Here is a 19439-nt window from a genome sequence, read left to right on the forward strand (position 1 = left end):
CGAACAGGCCTTGGCGAGTTGCTACAGTGCATCTTTGTAGACTGCTGTCACGGTGTGCCGGTGGTGCAGGGAGTGAATATTTAAGGTGGTGGATGAGGTGCCAATCAAGCTAACTCTTTTGTCTGTATAGTGTGGAGCTTCTTAACTGCTGTTGGAGCTGCACTCATCCAGGAAAGTGGAGAATATTCTGTCACAGTCCTGATTTGTGACTTGTAGGTTGTTGAATGCTTTATGGTGTCAGGAACTGCGTCATCTGTTAATCATCTGTTAAATGATCAGTCAATTTTCAGTGAAATTAGTGGCGCTGCTAATCACAGTTTTTACCAATCCATTCAACTAAATTACTCTCAATTTATACAGTTGATTTGAACATACATACTATATAGATGTTAGTGTAATGAACTGAACCTTTGAATTTCAAAAGACTTTACTGATACAACCATGAACAATACCTGCACTACAAGATTAGCTGTGCAAATGGGGCGGCACAGTGGCGCAGTGGTTAGCACCGCAGCCTCACAGCTCCAGTGACCCGGGTTCAATTCTGGGTACTGCCTGTGTGGAGTTTGCAAGTTCTCCCTGTGTCTGCGTGGGTTTCCTCTGGGTGCTCTGGTTTCCTCCCACATGCCAAAGACTTGCAGGTTGCTAGGTTAATTGGCCATTATAAATTGCCCCTCGTATAGGTAGGTAGTAGGGAAATATAGGGACAGGTGGGGATGTGGTAGGAATATGGGATTAGTATAGATGGGTGGTTGATGGTCGGCACAGACTCGGTGGGCCGAAGGGCCTGTTTCAGTGCTGTATCACTAAACTAAACAGAATACCCAGACTCTGACCTGCTCCTGTAGGCATTGACTGTGAAGCACTTTCAGGCCTTCTTTAGAATATTTCACAACTGCAAAAGGATGCCAGTAATTCACTATTACTATAGCAATATCCCACTTATCTGAATTAGTTCCTCAGGAGTAAAAAAAAAACTATCAAGAATACTCTATCATGAAGGTGTATACTGTCGTTGAAAAAAAAGTTCTTCAGCACTTCTTCTTGGGCCTCCTTGTCTCGGGAGACAATGGGCCTGGAGGTGGTCAGTGGTTTGTGGAGCAGCGCCTGGAGTGGCGATAAAGGCCAATACTAGAGTGACAGACTCTTCCACAGGTGCTGCAGAAAAAATTGGTTGTCGGGGCTGTTACACAGTTGGCTCTCCCCTTACGCATCTGTCTTTTTTCCTGCCAACTGCTAAGTCTCTTCGACTCGCCACACTTTAGCCCCACCTTTATGGCTGCCTGCCAGCTCTGGCAAACGCTGGCAACTGACTCCCATGACTTGTGATCAATGTTACAGGACTTCATGTCGTGTTTGCAGACGTCTTTAAAGCGGAGACATGGACGGCTGGTAGGTCTGATACCAGTGGCGAGCTTTGCTGTACAATGTGTCCTTGGGGATCCTGCCATCTTCCATGCGGCTCACATGGCTAAGCCATCTCAAGCGCTGTTGACTCAGTAGTGTTTATAATCTGGGGATGTTGGCCGCCTCGTGGACTACTGTGTTGGAGATGCGGTCCTGCCACCTGATGCCAAGGATTCTCCAGAGGCAGCGAAGATGGAATGAATTGAGACGTCGCTCTTGGCTGACATACATTGTCCAGGCCTCGCTGCCGTAGAGCAAGGTACTGAGGACACAGGCTTGATACACTTGGACTTTTGTGTTCCGTGTCAGTGTGCCATTTTCCCACGCACTCTTGGCCAGTCTGCACATAGCAGCGGAAGCCTTTCGCATGCGCTTGTTGATTTCTGCATCGAGAGACAGGTTACTCGTGATAGTTGAGCCTAGGTAGGTGAACTCCCAGAGCGTGGTCGCCAATATTGATGGATGGAGCATTTCTGACATCCTGTCCCATGATGTTCGTTTTCTTGAGGTTGATGGTGAGGCCAAATGCCATATTTACAAGGATTTGAACCCATGATAGGCTCTTCTGACTACATTATGTGTTGTTTTGATGAATCAAGCATTTAACGTATTGATTCAGGACTGGATATCTGGGTATCTGTTCATTGTTATGTTACTGTTATTCCATCATCCACTGCTGGGACATGGATTATAAATGTATAATCTATAAATCGTAAGAATCTATTAGATTTTATGAGACTCACATCTTTGCAATTTTTTGCTTCTGTGAAGTATTTTACAAATCCACAACAACAAACTTTTTATGATACTGACAGCTAATGCAATATTGCTTGTATCTATTTGCGTCATCTGTTAAATGATTAGCCAATTTTCAGTGAAATTAGTGGCACCGCTAATCACAGGTTTTAAAAATCCATTCAACTAAATTATTCTCAATTTATCCAGTTGATTTGAACATACATGCAATATAGATGTTAATGTAATGAGCTGAACACTGACCTTTGAATTTCAAAAGACTTTCCTGATACAACCATGAACAATACCTGCCCCTACAAGATTAGTTGTGCAGCTCTTCTTGTTTTGTGTTTGTCAGTTATAAATGGTGTTGAAGTACAAGAGTAGATTTCCAATTAATAGATCTAAGTAGAGTTTTGACTAAGATTTGCATTCAGCTCATTTTTTTTTATTCATTCATGGGATGTGGGCGTTGTTGGCTAGGCCAGCATTTATTTCCCATCCCTAATTGCCCTTGAGAAGGTGGTGGTGAGCTGCTTTCTTGAACTGCTGCAGTGAATGAGAAGTAGGTAGACCCACAGTGCTGTTAGGAAGGGAGTTCCAGGATTTTGACCCAGCAACAGTGAAGGAACAAGGATATAGTTCCAAGTCTGGATGGTTTGTGACTTGGAGGGGAACTTGCAGTTGGTGGTGTTCCCATGCATTTGCTGCCCTTGTCCTTCTAGTTGGCAGAGGTCACGGCTTTGGAAGATGCTGTCTAAGGAGCTTTGGTGGGTTGCTGCAGTGCATCTTGTCGATGGTACACACTGCTGCCACTGTGCGTCGGTGGTGCAGGGAGTGAATGTTTGTAGATGGGGTGCCAATCAAGCGGGCTGCTTTGTCCTGGATGGTATCGAGCTTCTTAAGTGTTGTTGGAGCTGCACCCATCCAGGCAAGTGGAGAGTATTCCATCACACTCCTGATTTCTGCCTTGTCGATGGTGGACAGGCTTTGGGGAGTCAGGAGGTGAGTTACTTGTTGCGGGATTCCTAGCCTCTGACCAGCTCTTGTAGGCAAAGTATTTATATGGATACTCCAGTTCAGTTTCTGGTCAATGGTAGCCCCCAGGATGTTGATAGTGGGGGATTCAGTGATGGTAATGCTATTGAACATCAAGAGGAGATGGTTAGATTCTCTCTTGTTGGAGATGGTCATTGCCTGGCACTTGTGTGGCGCGAATGCTACTTGCCACTTATCAGCCCAAACCTGGATATTGTCCATGTCTTGTTGCATTTCTACATGGACTGCTTCAGTATCTGAGGAGTTGCAAATGGTGCTGAACATTGTGCAATTATCAGTGAACATCCCCACTTCTGACCTTAGGATTGAAGGAAGGTCATTGATGAAGCAGCTGCAGATGGTTGGGCCTCGGACACTACCCTGAGGAACACCTCCAGTGATGTCCTGGAGCTCAGATGATTGACCTCCAACCACCACAACCATCTTCTTTTGTGCTAGGTATGACTCCAACCAGCAGAGAGTTTTCCCTCTGATTCCCATTGACATCAGTTTTGCTGGGCTCCTTGATGCCATAGTCAATCAAATGCTGCCTTGATGTCAAGGGCAGTCACTCTCACCTCACCTCTGAAGTTCAGCTCTTTTGTCCATGTTTGAACCAAGTCTGTAATGCAATCAGGAGCTCAGTGGCCCTGGCAGAACCCAAACAGAACGTCACTGAGCAGGTTATTGCTAAGCAAGTGCCGCTCTCATGACTTTGCTGATGATTGAGAATAGACTGATGGGGCGGTAATTGGCCAGGTTGGACTTGTCCTGCTTTTTGTGGACAGGACATACTTGGGCAATTTTCCACATTGCCAGGTAGATGCCAGTGTTGTAGTTGTACTGGAACAGGTTCGCTACAGACGCGGCAGGTTCTGGAGCATAGGTCTTCAGTACTATTGCCAGAATATTGTCAGGGCCCATAGCTTTTACAGTATCCAGTGTCTTCAGTCATTTCTTGATATCACACAGGGTGAATTGAATTGGCTGAAGTCTGGCATCTGTGATGCTGGGGACTTCAGGAGGAGGCCGAGAAGGATCATCAATTCAGCACTTCTGGCTGAAGATTGTTGCAAATGCTTCAGCCTTATCTTTCACACTGATGTGCTGGGCTCCCCCATCATTGAGGATGGGGATATTTGTGGAGCCACCTCCTCCAGTTAATTGTTTAATTGTCCACCACCATTCATGGCTGGATGTGACAGGACTGCAGAGCTTAGATCTGATCCGTTGGTTATGGGATCACTTAGCTCTGTCTACTGAATGCTGCTTACACAGTTTGGCATGCAAGTAGTCCTGGGTTGTAGCTTCACCAGGTTGACACAGGTTTGAGGTATGCCTGGTGCTGCTCCTGACATGCCCTCCTGCACTTTTCATTGAACCAGAGTTGGTCTCCTGGCTTGATGGAAAGGGTAGAGTGGGAGATATGTCAGGCCATGAGGTTCCAGATTGTGGTTGAGTACAATTCTGCTGCTGCTGATGGCCCACAACACCTCATGGATCCCCAGAATTGCATTGCTCGATCTGTTCAAAATCTATCCCATTTGGCACAGTGGTCGTGCCACACAACACGATGGAGGGTATCCTCCATGTGAAGGCGAGGCTTTGTCGCCAGAAGGACTGTGCAGTGGTCACTTCTACCAATACTGTCATGGATGCATCTGTGGCTGTCAGATTGGTGAGGACGGGGTCAACTATGTTGTTCCCTCATGTTGGTTCCCTCACCACCTGCCACATATCCAGGCTAGCAGCTGTGTCCTTTCGGACTCGGCCAGCTCGGTCAGTAATGGTGATGGACAGTGAAGTCCCCCACCCAGAGTACATTCTGTGCCCTTGCCACCCTCAGTGCTTCCTCCAAGTGCTGTTCAACATGGAGGAGTACTGAGTCATCAGCTGAGGGAGGGTGGTAGGTGGTAATCAGCAGGAGATTTCCTTGTCCAGGTTTAACCTGATGCCTTGCGACTTTATGGGGTCCAGACTCAATGTTGAGGACTCCAAGGGCAGCTCTCTCCTTACTGTATACTACTGTGCCATGACCTCTGCTGGGTCTGTCTTGCTGGTGGGACAGAGACATAGCCGGGGATGGTGATGACAGTGTCTGGGACATTGTCTATAAGGTATGATTCCATGAATATGACTAGGTCAGGTTGCTGCTTGACTAGTCTGTGAGATAGCTCTCCCAACTTTGGCACAAGCCCCCAGATGTTAGTAAGGAGGACTTTGCAGGGGCAACAGGGCTGGGTTTGCTGTTGTTGTTTACGGTGCCTAGGTTGATGCCGGGTGGTCCATCTTGTTTCATTCTTTTTTATTGACTTTGTAGCGGTTAGATACAACTGAGTTGCTTGCTAGGCCATTTCAGCGGGCATGTAAGAGTCAACCATATTGCAATGGGTCTGGAGTCACATGTAGGCCAGACCAGGTAAGGACAGCAGATTTCCTTCCCTGAAGGGCATTGGTGAACCAGATGGGTTTTTACAACAATCAACAATGGTTTCATAGCCATTATTAGACTAGCTTTAAATTCCCAGATTTATTAATTGAATTCAAATTCCACCTTCTGCTGTGGTGGGATTCGTACCCATGTCCCCAGAGCAATACCCTGGGTCTCTGGGATACTAGTCCAGTGATAATACTACTATGCTACCGCCTCCTCGTTGGCAGTACACATTGTTAAGCCAAAGAAGGAAGACTGCAAAAGGTCACTTCCAATTCTATTGAACTGTCCTCCTGAGCGGAAAGCATTGTTCTTCATGCATATGTCTGTCGGGAACTTAAGTTTGGGGAGTTTGACTTCAAGCCTATTGAGAATGAGTCAAACAAGACAAACCAAACAATCAAGCCAGCAAAACAACTTCAGTCCCCAGTCACATATTTTTCTTTTGTATGCATTTGTTACGGCCAGACAAGGAGGGGGTCACAAGGCTCTCCTCTTGTTCTTCCTCTTATTTGTCCTTTTTAAACAGTGGATGTGCTTACCACTTCAGTGAGTATTTTACCTTTTACCTTTGTTGTGATCATAACAGAACAAATTGGACAGATTTCCTTGAGTTTAAACAAGAAAGAGGTGAGTTAATTATACTTAACAATCTCAAACTGATCTAAATAAAATAATAAAATTTATGCTACTCATTCATGTGCAGACTCACACAAGAATGACACACACACAAATAGATTACAGACTGATGAGGAGCATGTTTGTGGTTGGATTAGAATCCAGAACAAATAAAAATTAATACACAGTCTGTGGAGTTGGGTGATTCTGTTGTCTTCTGTCTGAAGTTGTGGTTCTTGAAGTCTTTGACTGGTAGAAGTGCACTTTGTGGCTGGCTCACCTGGTTCAGAATTTTCTTGGAGGCAGAATTGTAGATGGCTTTCTTCCTCCGGTGTCTATCTTGGATCTAGCAACCAGCAGCTAGGCTTTGCATGCCCCACCAGGCCTCCTGGGGGGAGAGAGAGAGAGACAGCCCTTCTGGCCGGGTCACTAGCTTGTCTGCTTTGTCCAAGGGAAACTCCCAGCTTTCACGGAGATGGCCAGATGGTCAGTATATTCTCTGGTAACTTCTAACCAGATTCAAGTTTAGGAATTTCAGTCTCTCAGGCCTCAAGATGCCAATATTGACACTCGGAGGGGTTTGCCCTTTCAATGTTAATGTTCCAGGATGGCTTTGAATGGCTTGCTAATGAAAACAATCTCAGGTAGTTCAATCAATAGAGCAAGCCATTGTTTTGCATATAGGCTCATCAGATGTGTCTCCTCTTTGATGCCTTGGATCGTGAAATGTGTTTCAGATGCAAATATTGGTGGCCATCTTGGTTGCCAGTTTTTTTAAAAGTTAACTTTTTTTTCATTAAAAGTTTAACGTAAGGTTCCAACCGATTAATTAAAATTCCTCATTTGGCACAGCAGGTTTTCTTGACACCTTGTACGTATCATGGTGACGAATGTTTATGTTACATTGCAGGAATCTATTTTCAGTGAAGAACCATAGGCCGGGTATAACACTGTTTGATACAGAACAAACCTCTTTGTACTCAGACCTAAAACATTTCTTTAACCACCACCTCAAATAACACTACAATGTGGGGACATTTTTCGATTTCCTGTGCCAGGTATATTTATTTTCTTTGAGTGATCTTTCAAATTTATCTCACATTACTGCTGTAATTTCCACTCAGGAATTTTATTAGATGTTTGGTTAAGGCTGACCAAAATCTATGCATGTGGCACATTCACAGTCAATCTAGAGATATTCTGTCACACAAGCAGGATTCAAACCAGGTTACAAAACGAAAAAAAACAAAAATGAGGCCTTTGGCCCACTGAGTCTATGCTGACCAATAATCGTCCACTTATACTAATCCTGTATTCCCTACCACATCCCCACCATTCTCCTACCACCTACCTACACTCGGGGCAATTTAAAATGGCCAACTTACCCATCAACCTGCAAGTCTTTGGCTGGGAGGAAACCAGAGCAGCCAGCAGTCACAGGGAGAACTTGCAAACACCACACAGGCAGTACCCAGAACCGAACCCGGGTTGCTGGAGCTGTGAGGCTGCGGTGCTAACCACCGTGCCGCTGTGCCAGCCATAGAATTTGACTTTGCCCAGAACAGAACACACTAACCAGGTTTCTTTAATGAACAACCAAATTATCAGTTTATTATAAAACATGTCTTAACTAGTAATAAAGTAAAACATAAACACATCGATTAAAACTTTTAAAGTCCCAACATTAAATTTTTAAAACTCCTCTTTTTACCTTAACCAAATTTTAAAATCCCTTTTTGCCTTAGACCCTCATACTCACACTCATAAACACCGGTTAACGGAAAAAATAAAAAGGGATTTTTGGATCAGAGCTTTGTTATGGACAAAAAGCACTTGGGTTGCTTACTTGCTCATTTTTGAAGAAAACAGCAGATGAGATATATTGTTCTAAAACTGGCATACAGTCTAACTTTTGAGTACACATAGAAAGGTCATTAGAATCTTCCAGAAAAGTTTTTTTCAGGTGGCATTGAAAAGTAATTTAATAGGCTTTCTATAAATACAGAAAACAAGATCAATTGACACAGTGGTCCTCAGGGTCCTTCAGAGATATTGGAAAACAAAGCTGGGTTGTGGTCTTTTCTTAAATGAAAACAAAATACTGCGGATGCTGGAAATCTGAAATAAAAACAAGAAATGCTGAGTGGTTCCAGCATTTCTTGTTGTTATCTGTGGTCTTTGCTTTCTTTACTTCTTCTTCAGACTTGACTTTATGCCCACTTACTCCAGAAGGTAAAAGACGCTGACAAACAACCAGAAAGCTGGTCAGTTTTCTGCCCTTCCAGGCGTGCTAGGCTGCTACTGGGCTTGTCCAATCAAAGGGGTGCTTGTCAATTCTCTGCCCCTGTTACTAGGTTTCTGTTCTATCTTTAACTTGAGTCATGTGACAACATTGTTGCCAATCCGGCCCCCTTAGTGGCCTCTTGATGGCTCTGACATTTATTCAGTTTAACAGTAAATTCCTTAAAAATATATATTTTTAACAAAAAACAGAATCACTTTCATAACAGGAGTCAAAACTAGTATAGTCTTCATATTTACAGGTGAAGTATGCTGAAAAGCTGGTGGATAATTGAGTCAGGGTATATCAGCATATTTCAATCCCCATTTATGGAGTGTCATACTGAATGACAATTACAGTATCAGAAAAAGTAGTTCAATTAAAATCCTATCTTAGCAGACCCATGATAGAAATGCCTGGTGTTTGGAAGCTGTTCAGGATAAAGTATTGTCAGGGAGAATCTGCCTTTCTTCCATCAAAGATCTTGACAAAGGCTTATTAAAATGAACTTTGAGAACTGGAGACAACTAGATCATTTTAATTGGCATCTGCAAACCCAGAAAAATGAAGCCTGCTTTTGTGTCATTAAACAGCTGATTTCCACTTGAATTATTATTTGTTACTATTAGTTCAAATCAGTGTATGCAACTTTCACTATTATTCAACGTGTTTCATGTTTTTTTACGGTGCTGTACCTGATGACATTAAATTCAAGTTTACACTTTCTGGAACTATTCACCTGATCGATATATAAATCAAGTCTGACACATCATCCATCAATTGTTATCTTGGCCCTGCTGGTGTAAACCTGAATTTCACAATGAAACTTCTATATTTAGCACAGGAAGTGCTGGAAACACTCAGCAGGTCAGGCAGCATCTGTGCAGAGGGAGAAATAGAGTTAACGAGCTGAATTTTTACTTATCTGACCCACCAGGAGGGCAGGTCTGAAAGGTGCAAGAAACCCAGATGTCGGGATTACCCCACACTGCACAATCAGTTCCCCGCCCGGAGTCCAAGCCTGATGGACAGGCGTGTCTTCCATTTGACCGCACTGGCCGGTGAGGCTGCAGACCCAGCTAAGTCCATGCAGGAATCCTACTGGTTTGAGGCCCATTCTATTTTCCAACAGGGACCGCGGAAAGTGCAGCACCATATTTCCCGGTCCAAGGATAAGCTAAGCCTTAGGAGAGGTACCAGAGGACTGGAGGACAGCCAATGTGGAACCATTATTCAAGAAGGGTAGTAGGGCAAAACCAGGTAATTATAGGCCAGTGAATCTAACACCAGTGGTAGGGAAACTACTGGAAAAAATTCTGAGGGACAGGATTAATCACCACTTGGGGAAGCAGGAATTAATCAGGAATTGTCAACGTGGCTTTGTCAGGAGGAGATCATGTCTAACAAATTTGATTGAATTTTTTGAGGCAGTGACGAGGTGTGTAGATGAGGGTTAAGCAGTTGATGTAGTCTACATGGACTTCAGTAAGGCTTGATAAGGTCCCGCATGGGAGATTGGTCAAGAAGCTAAGAGCCCATGGGATCCAGGGCAATTTGGCAAATTGGATCCAAAATTGGCTTAGTGGCAGGAGGCAGAGGGTGATGGTTGAGGGTTGTTTTTGCGATTGGAAGCCTGTGACCAGTGGTGTACCGCAGGGATCGTTACTGGGACCCTTGCTGTTTGTAGTGTACATTAATGATTTAGACGAGACTATAGGAGGTATGATCAGTAAGTTCACAGATGACATGAAAATTGGTGGTGTCGTAAATAGTGAGGAGGAACGCCTTAGAACACAGGATGATATAGATGGGCTGGTAAGATGGGCAGAACGGTGGCAGATGGAATTTAATCCTGAGAAGTGTGAGGTAATGCATTTTTGGAGGACTAACAAGGTAAGGGAATATACAGTGGATGGTAGGACTATAGGAAGTACGGAGGGTCAGAGGGACCTTGGTGTACTTGTCCATAGTGGCGGCACAGTGGCGCAGTGGTTAGCACCGCAGCCTCACAGCTCCAGGGACCCGGGTTCGATTCCGGGTACTGCCTGTGTGGAGTTTGCAAGTTCCCCCTGTGTCTGCGTGGGTTTTCTCCGGGTGCTCCGGTTTCCTCCCACAAGCCAAAAGACTTGCAGGTTGTTAGGTAAATTGGCCATTATAAATTGTCACTAGTATAGGTAGGTGGTAGGGAAATATAGGGACAGGTGGGGATGTTTGGTAGGAATATGGGATTAGTGTAGGATTGGTATAAATGGGTGGTTGATGTTCGGCACAGACTCGGTGGGCCGAAGGGCCTGTTTCAGTGCTGTATCTCTAATCTAATCTAATCTAATCTAATCTAATCACTGAAGGCGGCAGTACAGATAGATAGGGTGATTAGGAAGGCATATAGGATACTTGCCTTTATTAGCTGAGGCATAGAATATAAGAGCAGGGAGGTTATAATAGAGCTGTATAAAACGCTAGTTGGGCCACAGCTGGAGTACTGTGTACAGTTCTGGTCGCCTCACGACAGGAAGGGTGTGATTGCACTGGAGAGGGTACAGAGGAGATTGACCAGGATGTTGCCTGGGCTGAAGCATTTCAGCTATGAAGAGAGACTGGATAGGCTAGGGCTGTTTTCCTTAAGCAGAGAAGACTGAGGGGAGACATGATTGAGGTATACAAAATTATGAGGATCATAGATCGGAAGAAACTTTTTCCCTTAGCAGAGGTGTCAATAACCAGAGGGCATAGATTTAAGGTAAGGGCAGGAGGTTTAGAGGGGATTTGAGGAAAAATGTTTTTACCCAGAGGATGGTTGGAATCTGGAACACACTGCCTGAAGGGATGGTAGAGGCAGGAACCCTCACAACATTTAAGAAGTACTTAGATGAGCACTTGAAATGCCATAGCATTCAAGGCTATGGGCCAAGTGCTGGAAAATGGGATTAGGATAGGTGCTTGATGGCCGACATGGACACGATGGGCCAAAGGGCCTGTTTCTGTGCCGTATAACTCTATGATTCTATGACTCAAGTTCCTGCGATCATGTGAACTGGAAGAAGCAGCATGAGCCCAATCTGCCACTTCCCTATTCATGGGCACAATCAAAATTTCTAGGCCGTTTTGCTTCATTTTAGGTTTGCTTTAACTCATTGAGGTGATGTGATAGCGGGCAAAATCTGATGTCATTACACTGCGAGTTGTAATGATCTAGAAAGCATTGCCTGTAAATGTGGTGCAACAAGATTCAGCAATAACTCGCAAAAGCAAATTAGATAAATAAGAGCAGAGGAGTTTTTTCATTTTTTCATTGCAGCAGCTTATTCGGGAGCAGAGAGTGCGAGCGAGTGAGCAGCTGGGAAGGTCAGTTTCAGCTTAAACTTAATTCCGTTTTGTTTTCGGCAGACCAAGGGGCTGCTGGGTAAGTAAAACCCTATATATTTGGGCGTTTTCTGAACCCGAGAAACTACACGGGTAGTGTCTCCCACCCGCCCTCCTCCTCTAACCAAAAAAAAAGGACTCGTGGTGTGTAGATAAGGTAAAGCTTTTTCTACTTTTTTTTATCGTGTGATTGGTAAAAACTTTTCGTTCCTTTTTCATTTTTTCTGAGTTTCAGACTAAGTTAAGCTTAAGATTAAAAATGGCAGGAGATCTCAAACCCGTGTTATGCTCCTCTTGCTCAATGTGGGAGCTCAAGGACACGGCTGATGTCCCTGACCCCTTCACGTGCAGGAATTGTGTCCAGCTGCAGCTCTTGTTAGACCGCATGACGGCTCTGGAGCTGCGGATGGACTCACTTTGGAGCATCCGCGATGCTGAGGAGGTCGTGGATAGCACGTTTAACGAATTGGTCACACCGCAGATTAGGATTGCTGAGGGAGAAAGGGAATGGGTGACCAAAAGGCAGAGAAAGAGCAGGAAGGCAGTGCAGGTGTCCCCTGCAGTCATCTCCCTCCACAACAGGTATACCGTTTTGGATACTGTTGAGGGAGATGGCTCACCAGGGGAAGGCAGCAGTAGCCAGGTTCATGGCACTGTGGCTGGCTCTGCTGTTCAGAAGGGCGGGAAAAAGAGTGGAAGGGCTATAGTCATAGGGGATTCGATTGTAAGGGGAGTAGATAGGCGGTTCTGTGGTCGAAAACGAGACTCCCGAATGGTATGTTGCCTCCCAGGTGCACGGGTCAGGGATGTCTCAGATCGGCTGCAGAACATTCTGAAGGGGGAGGGTGAACAGCCAGTTGTTGTTGTGCACATAGGCACCAATGATATAGGTAAAAAACGGGATGAGGTCCTACAAGCAGAATTTAGGGAGTTAGGAGCCAAGTTAAAAAGTAGGACCTCAGAGGTAGTAATCTCAGGATTGCTACCAGTGCCACGTGATAGTCAGAGTAGGAATGAAAGAATAGTCAGGATGAATGCATGGCTTGAGAGATGGTGCAGGAGGGAGGGGTTCAGATTTTTGGGACATTGGGACCGGTTCTGGGGGAGGTGGGACTATTACAAATTGGACGGTCTACACCTGGGCCGGACTGGAACCAATGTCCTTGGGGGTGCTTTTGCTAACGCTGTTGGGGAGGGTTTAAACTAATGTGACAGGGGGTTGGGAACCAAATGAGGAGGTCAGTGGACAGTAAGGAGGTAGTAACTAAAGCCTGTAAGGAACTAGATAATGAAGTCAGCGTGACTAAGGGAAAGAGTAGGCAGGGAGCAGATGATGAAAGCAAAGGGACTGGTGGTCTGAGGTGCATTTGTTTTAATGCAAGAAGAGTAGTAGGTAAGGCAGATGAACTTAGGGCTTGGATTAGTACCTGGGAGTATGATGTTATTGCTATTACTGAGACTTGGTTAAGGGAAGGGCATGATTGGCAACTAAATATCCCAGCATATCGATGCTTCAGGCGGGATAGAGAGGGAGGTAAAAGGGGTGGAGGAGTTGCATTACTGGTCAAAGAGGATATCACAGCTGTGCTGAAGGAAGGCACTATGGAGGACTCGAGCTGTGAGGCAATATGGGCAGAACTCAGAAATAGGAAGGGTGCGGTAACAATGTTGGGGCTGTACTACAGGCCTCCCAATAGCGAGCGTGAGATGGAGGTACAAATATGTAAACAGACTATGGAAAGATGGAGGAGCAACAGGGTGGTGGTGCTGGAGATTTTAATTTTCCCAACATTGACTGGGATTCACTTAGTGTTAGAGGTCTAGATGGAGCAGAATTTGTAAGGAGCATCCAGGAGGATTTTCTAGAGCAGTATGTAAATAGTCCAACTCGGGAAGGGGCCATACTGGACCTGGTGTTGGGGAATGAGCCCGGCCAGGTGGTTGAAGTTTCAGTAGCGGACTACTTTGGGAATAGTGATCACAATTCCGTAAATTTTAGAATACTCATGGACAAAGACCAGAGTGGTCCTAAAGGAAGAGTGCTAAATTGGGGGAAGGCCAACGATACCAAAATTCGGCAGGAGCTGGGGAATGTAGATTGGGAGCAGCTGTTTGAAGGTAAATCCACATTAGATATGTGGGAGGCTTTTAAAGAGAGGTTGATTAGCGTGCAGGAGAGACATGTTCCTGTGAAAATGAGGGATAGAAATGGCAAGATGAGGGAACCATGGATGACAGGTGAAATTGTGAGACTAGCTAAGAGGAAAAAGGAAGCATACATAAGGTCTAGGCGGCTGAAGAAAGACGAAGCTTTGGAAGAATATCGGGAATGTAGGACCAATCTGAAACGAGGAATTAAGAGGGCGAAAAGGGGTCATGAAATATCTTTAGCAAACAGGGTTAAGGAAAATCCCAAAGCCTTTTATTCATATATAAGGAGCAAGAGGGTAACTAGAGAAAGGATTGGCCCACTCAAGGACAAAGGAGGAAAGTTATGCGTGGAGTCAGAGAAAATGGATGAGATTCTAAACGAGTACTTTGCAACGGTATTCACCGAGGAGAGGGACATGACGGATGTTGAGGTTAGGGACAAATGTTTGATTACTCTCGGTCAAGTCGGCATAAGGAGGGAGGAAGTGTTGGGTATTCTAAAAGGCATTAAGGTGGACAAGTCCCCAGGTCCGGATGGGATCTATCCCAGGTTACTGAGGGAAGTGAGAGAGGAAATAGCTGGGGCCTTAACAGATATCTTTGCAGCATCCTTAAACACGGGTGAGGTCCCGGAGGACTGGAGAATTGCTAATGTTGTCCCCTTGTTTAAGAAGGGTAGCAGGGATAATCCAGGTAATTATAGACCGGTGAGCCTGACGTCAGTGGTAGGGAAGCTGCTGGAGAAGATACTGAGGGATAGGATCTATTCCCATTTGGAAGAAAATGGGCTTATCAGTGATAGGCAACATGGTTTTGTGCAGGGAATGTCATGTCTTACCAACTTAATAGAATTCTTTGAGGAAGTGACAAAGTTGATTGATGAGGGAAGGGCTGTAGATATCATATACATGGACTTCAGTAAGGCGTTTGATAAGGTTCCCCATGGTAGGCTGATGGAGAAAGTGAAGTCGCATGGGATCCAGGGTGTACTAGTTAGATGGATAAAGAACTGGCTGGGCAACAGGAGACAGAGAGTAGCAGTGGAAGGGAGTTTCTCAAAATGGCGACATGTGACCAGTGGTGTTCCACAGGGATCCGTGCTGGGACCACTGTTGTTTGTGATATACATAAATGATTTGGAGGAAAGTATAGGTGGTCTGATTAGCAAGTTTGCAGACGACACTAAGATTGGTGGAGTAGCAGATAGTGAAGGGGACTGTCAGAGAATACAGCAGAATATGGATAGATTGGAGAGTTGGGAAGAGAAATGGCAGATGGAGTTCAATCAGGGTAAATGCGAGGTGATGCATTTTGGAAGATCCAATTCAAGAGTGAACAAGACAGTAAATGGAAAGGTCCTGAGGAAAATTGATGTACAGAGAGATTTGGGTGTTCAGGTCCATTGTTCCCTGAAGGTGGCAACGCAGGTCAATAGAGTGGTCAAGAAGGCATATGGCATGCTTTCCTTCATCGGACGGGGTATTGAGTACAAGAGTTGGCAGGTCATGTTGCAGTTGTATAGGACTTTGGTTCGGCCACATTTGGAATACTGCGTGCAGTTCTGGTTGCCACATTACCAAAAGGATGTGGATGCTTTGGAGAGGATGCAGAGGAGGTTCACCAGGATGTTGCCTGGTATGGAGGGCGCTAGCTATGAAGAGAGGTTGAGTAGATTAGGATTATTTTCATTAGAAAGGCGAAGGTTGAGGGGAGACCTGATTGAGGTGTACAAAATCATGAGAGGTATAGACAGGGTGGATAGCAAGAAGCTTTTTCCCAGAGTAGGGATTCAAATACTCGGGGTCACGAGTTCAAAGTGAGAGGGGAAAAGTTTAGGGGGGATATGCGTGGAAAGTTCTTTACGCAGAGGGTGGTGGGTGCCTGGAATGCGTTGCCAGCAGATGTGGTAGATGTGAACACGATAGCGTCTTTTAAGATGTATCTAGACAGATACATGAATGGGCAGGAAGCAAAGAGATACAGACCCTTAGAAAATAGGCGACAGGTTTAGATAGAGGATCTGGATCGGCGCAGGCTTGGAGGGCCGAAGGGCCTGTTCCTGTTCTGTAATTTTCTTTGTTCTTTGTTGTTTGTTCTTTGAGTGTTACTAATTGGATAGGTCGTTCAAAGAGCCAGTGCAAACACGATGGGCCAAATGGCCTCCTTCTGATTCTATGTATGATTCCATGATCACAATGCAGAATCTTGGCGCCTGTTATGTAATAAAATTTCCCAAGGCACTTCGCAGGAGCATTGTAAAACAAAATTATCCTGAGCCACATAAGGGAATATTAGGTCAGATGACCAAAGGCTCGGACAAAGATGTCGGTTTAAAGCAGCTCTTAAAGGAGGAAAGTGAGGTAGAAAGGCATTTATAGAATCACAGAATAACCGAATTATTGCAGCACAGAAGGAGGCTATTCGGCCCATCATGTCTACATCGGCTCTCCAAATGAGCAACTAACCAAATGCCATTTCCTCGCCTTCTCCCCGTAACCCTGCACATTCTTCCTTTTCAAATAACACTTAAATTCCCTTTTGAATGCCTCGATTGAACCTCCCTCCACCATACTCTTAAGCAGTGCATTCCAGACCTTAACCACTTGCTGAGTGAAAAAGTTTTTCCTCATGTCACTTTTGCTTCTTTTGCCAGTTACTTTAAATCTGTGCCCCCTCGTTCTCGATCCTTTCACGAGTGGGGAACAGTTTCTCTCTATCTAATCTCTCCAGCCCATTATGATTTTGAATACCTCTGTCAAATCACCTCTCAGCCATTTCAAACCTAACTTCTCCAATCTACCTTCATAACTGAAGTTCTTCATCCCTGGAACCATTCTCATGAATTGTTTCTGCACTCTGTCCAATGCTTTCACATCTTTCCTAAAGTGCGGTGCCCAGAACTGGACACAATACTCCAGCTGAGGCCGAACTAGTGTCTTACACAAGTTCAAGACAACCTCCTTGCTCTTGCACTCTGTGGTCCTAGTAATAAAGCCTCAGATACTGTATGTTTTAGTAACCACTCTCTCAACCAGTCCTGCCACCTTCAATGACTTATGCACATATACATCCAGATCCCCCTGCTCCTGCACTCCCATTAGGGTTGTACCCTTTATGTTGTATTGTCTCTCCATATTCTTCCTACCAAAATGCATCACTTCACATTTCTCCACATTGAACTTCATCTGCCATATGTCCACCCATTCCACCAACTTGTCTATGTCTTTTTGAAGTTCTACGTGATCCGCTTCACAGTTCACAATGCTTCCAAGTTTCGTATCATCTGCAAATTTTGAAATTGTTCCCTGTACTCCAAGGTCTAGATCATTAATATATATCAGGAAGAGCAAGGGTCCCAACACTGAACCTAGAGAATTAAAGAGCTTAGGGCCCAGGCAGCTAAAGACATGGCCACTAATGGTGGAACAATTAAAATCAGGGATGCTCAAGAGGCCAGAATTAGAAGAGCACAGATATTCTGGAGGAAGTGTGTTGCTAGTAGCATCACACGCAAGGTTCCACATCTACTGCATGTTGACACTCTTTAGCTCTTATTGAAAAACTCTGTTTAATTATTTACTTCAGTTGTAATTAAAGACAAAGCCTTCATCCAGAGAGAGTGTTAATGGCAGAGTGGCAGAATAAAGAACAGTTAGCACTCCCTTTGCCTTTTATTCCATGACATTTCTGTCATTTAATCTCTCCAGCCCTGTGCCCCATCACACACCTTCCTTTTTGTTCTTCTTCACCCCTTCCCCCTTTCACTTGCTCGAGGTATGTTTTCCTTAGCTACCTTTGTACCGAAAAAGTAGACAAGGGAGAGCTATCATCCTCACCTTTTAAAATGAGCAAAAGAAGGGCAAAATTAGAGGCATTGCTGCTTAGAAGGAGGACATTCAGCCCATTGAATTACGCCAAATACTTTTAATAGTGAGTTTTTATCTCTTTTCTGTCCTGAAAATGAACAAAATGTAGAACTAACAGTATGCAGGTAAGCTTTCAGAATGACTAAAAGATCCCATATTCAGCACATATGACTTCTAGAGGAAGTTGGATGGCCACCTGTCAGAAATAGACTTACAGGCATACGGGGATCGAGCCGGGGAGTGGGACTGACTACATAGCTCCGTGCAGAGCCAGCATGGACTTGATGGGCCAAATGGCCTCCTTCTGTACCATAAATAACTCTATGACTCGATGACATATATTCTGAACGTGTAGGGTAATATGTTTAACAATGCATTGAGTTAATTGTCCACTGAGGGCCAGGTGTTTGGCTCTATGAAAAATTGCTTGATTCCTTTAAATTTGTCTCCCACTCTCCCACTAACCTTAACCTGAAGAACAGGAAAATGGTAAATGCAATGTTAATTAACTTTCACACACACAAAGGGTGGAATTTAATGGGCCCCTGGGTGAAGGGCTAGGAGCTGGGAAGGTCCATAGAATCGCGATGAAGGTGGGGCGGGAGGACCCGTTGCACTACAATTAAGTCAGAGGCGGGAAAGACTGAAGGTGGCCTTCCCATCCAGAGGTCAATTGAGTCTCTTATGTGGCCAATCACTAGTCACTTAAGGCTCTCTTTCCAACGCCGCTGGAATTAAATCAGCGGTGGGGTGGGGGAGGTGGGGGAGGTGCCCAAGTAAAACAAGGCAACCTTCTTGTGCACTGGAGCGGGGGATGGGGGGGGGGGGGCTCCTCCTTGGGCAGTCTGTGGCTCACGGAGGTCCCTCGGTGGAAAAGGCTAAACGCCCCCTCCTTCAAAGGCCACTCTCCACCTCCCTCACCGTGGCCTGCTGCACTGACCCTGGCGACCCCCTCCTCATTTACCTGGGGTCTGAGCTCCAGCTCTGGGCCTGGTCACAGGCCAGGTGTAGTACTGGCAGTGGCCACCGCTCCCAGTGATGCTGCTGATACTACTTCGTTGCCAGCCCTCTGATTGGCCAGCAGCTATTGGAGGCGGGATCCCCATCCTGAAAGGAACAGGACCCCGGCGCTGGACAGTTAATTGCCCAAGCGCACTGGGAAGGGAGTGGGGAGGGTTCCGAAGAGTCGAGATGGGGTTCCCCTTTCCTATATGGCCCATCATCAGGACCCCTGCTGGCTCCACTAAAATCAGCCCAAAGAGTAGTGGAAATGTGGAATTCACTCCCCCAAAAACTTCTGACTGTAAAGTCAACTGAAATTTTCAAGACTGATATTGACAGACTTTTATTAATCAAGGGCATCAAGGGATATGGAGCAAAGACAAGTAAATTAAGCTGAGGTACAGATCAACTGTCTTCTAATTAACTGGTGCAACTGACACAAAGGGTTGGATGGCCTACTCCTGTTCCTGTGTCCCTGTGCAACTCCTGCAAAGAAGAACTGGCTATCTAGCTGACTGGGAATGGAACAAACGATTTATATAAA

The sequence above is a fragment of the Heterodontus francisci genome, chromosome 4 (assembly GCF_036365525.1).
Source record: "Heterodontus francisci isolate sHetFra1 chromosome 4, sHetFra1.hap1, whole genome shotgun sequence".
NCBI lineage: Eukaryota > Metazoa > Chordata > Chondrichthyes > Heterodontiformes > Heterodontidae > Heterodontus > Heterodontus francisci.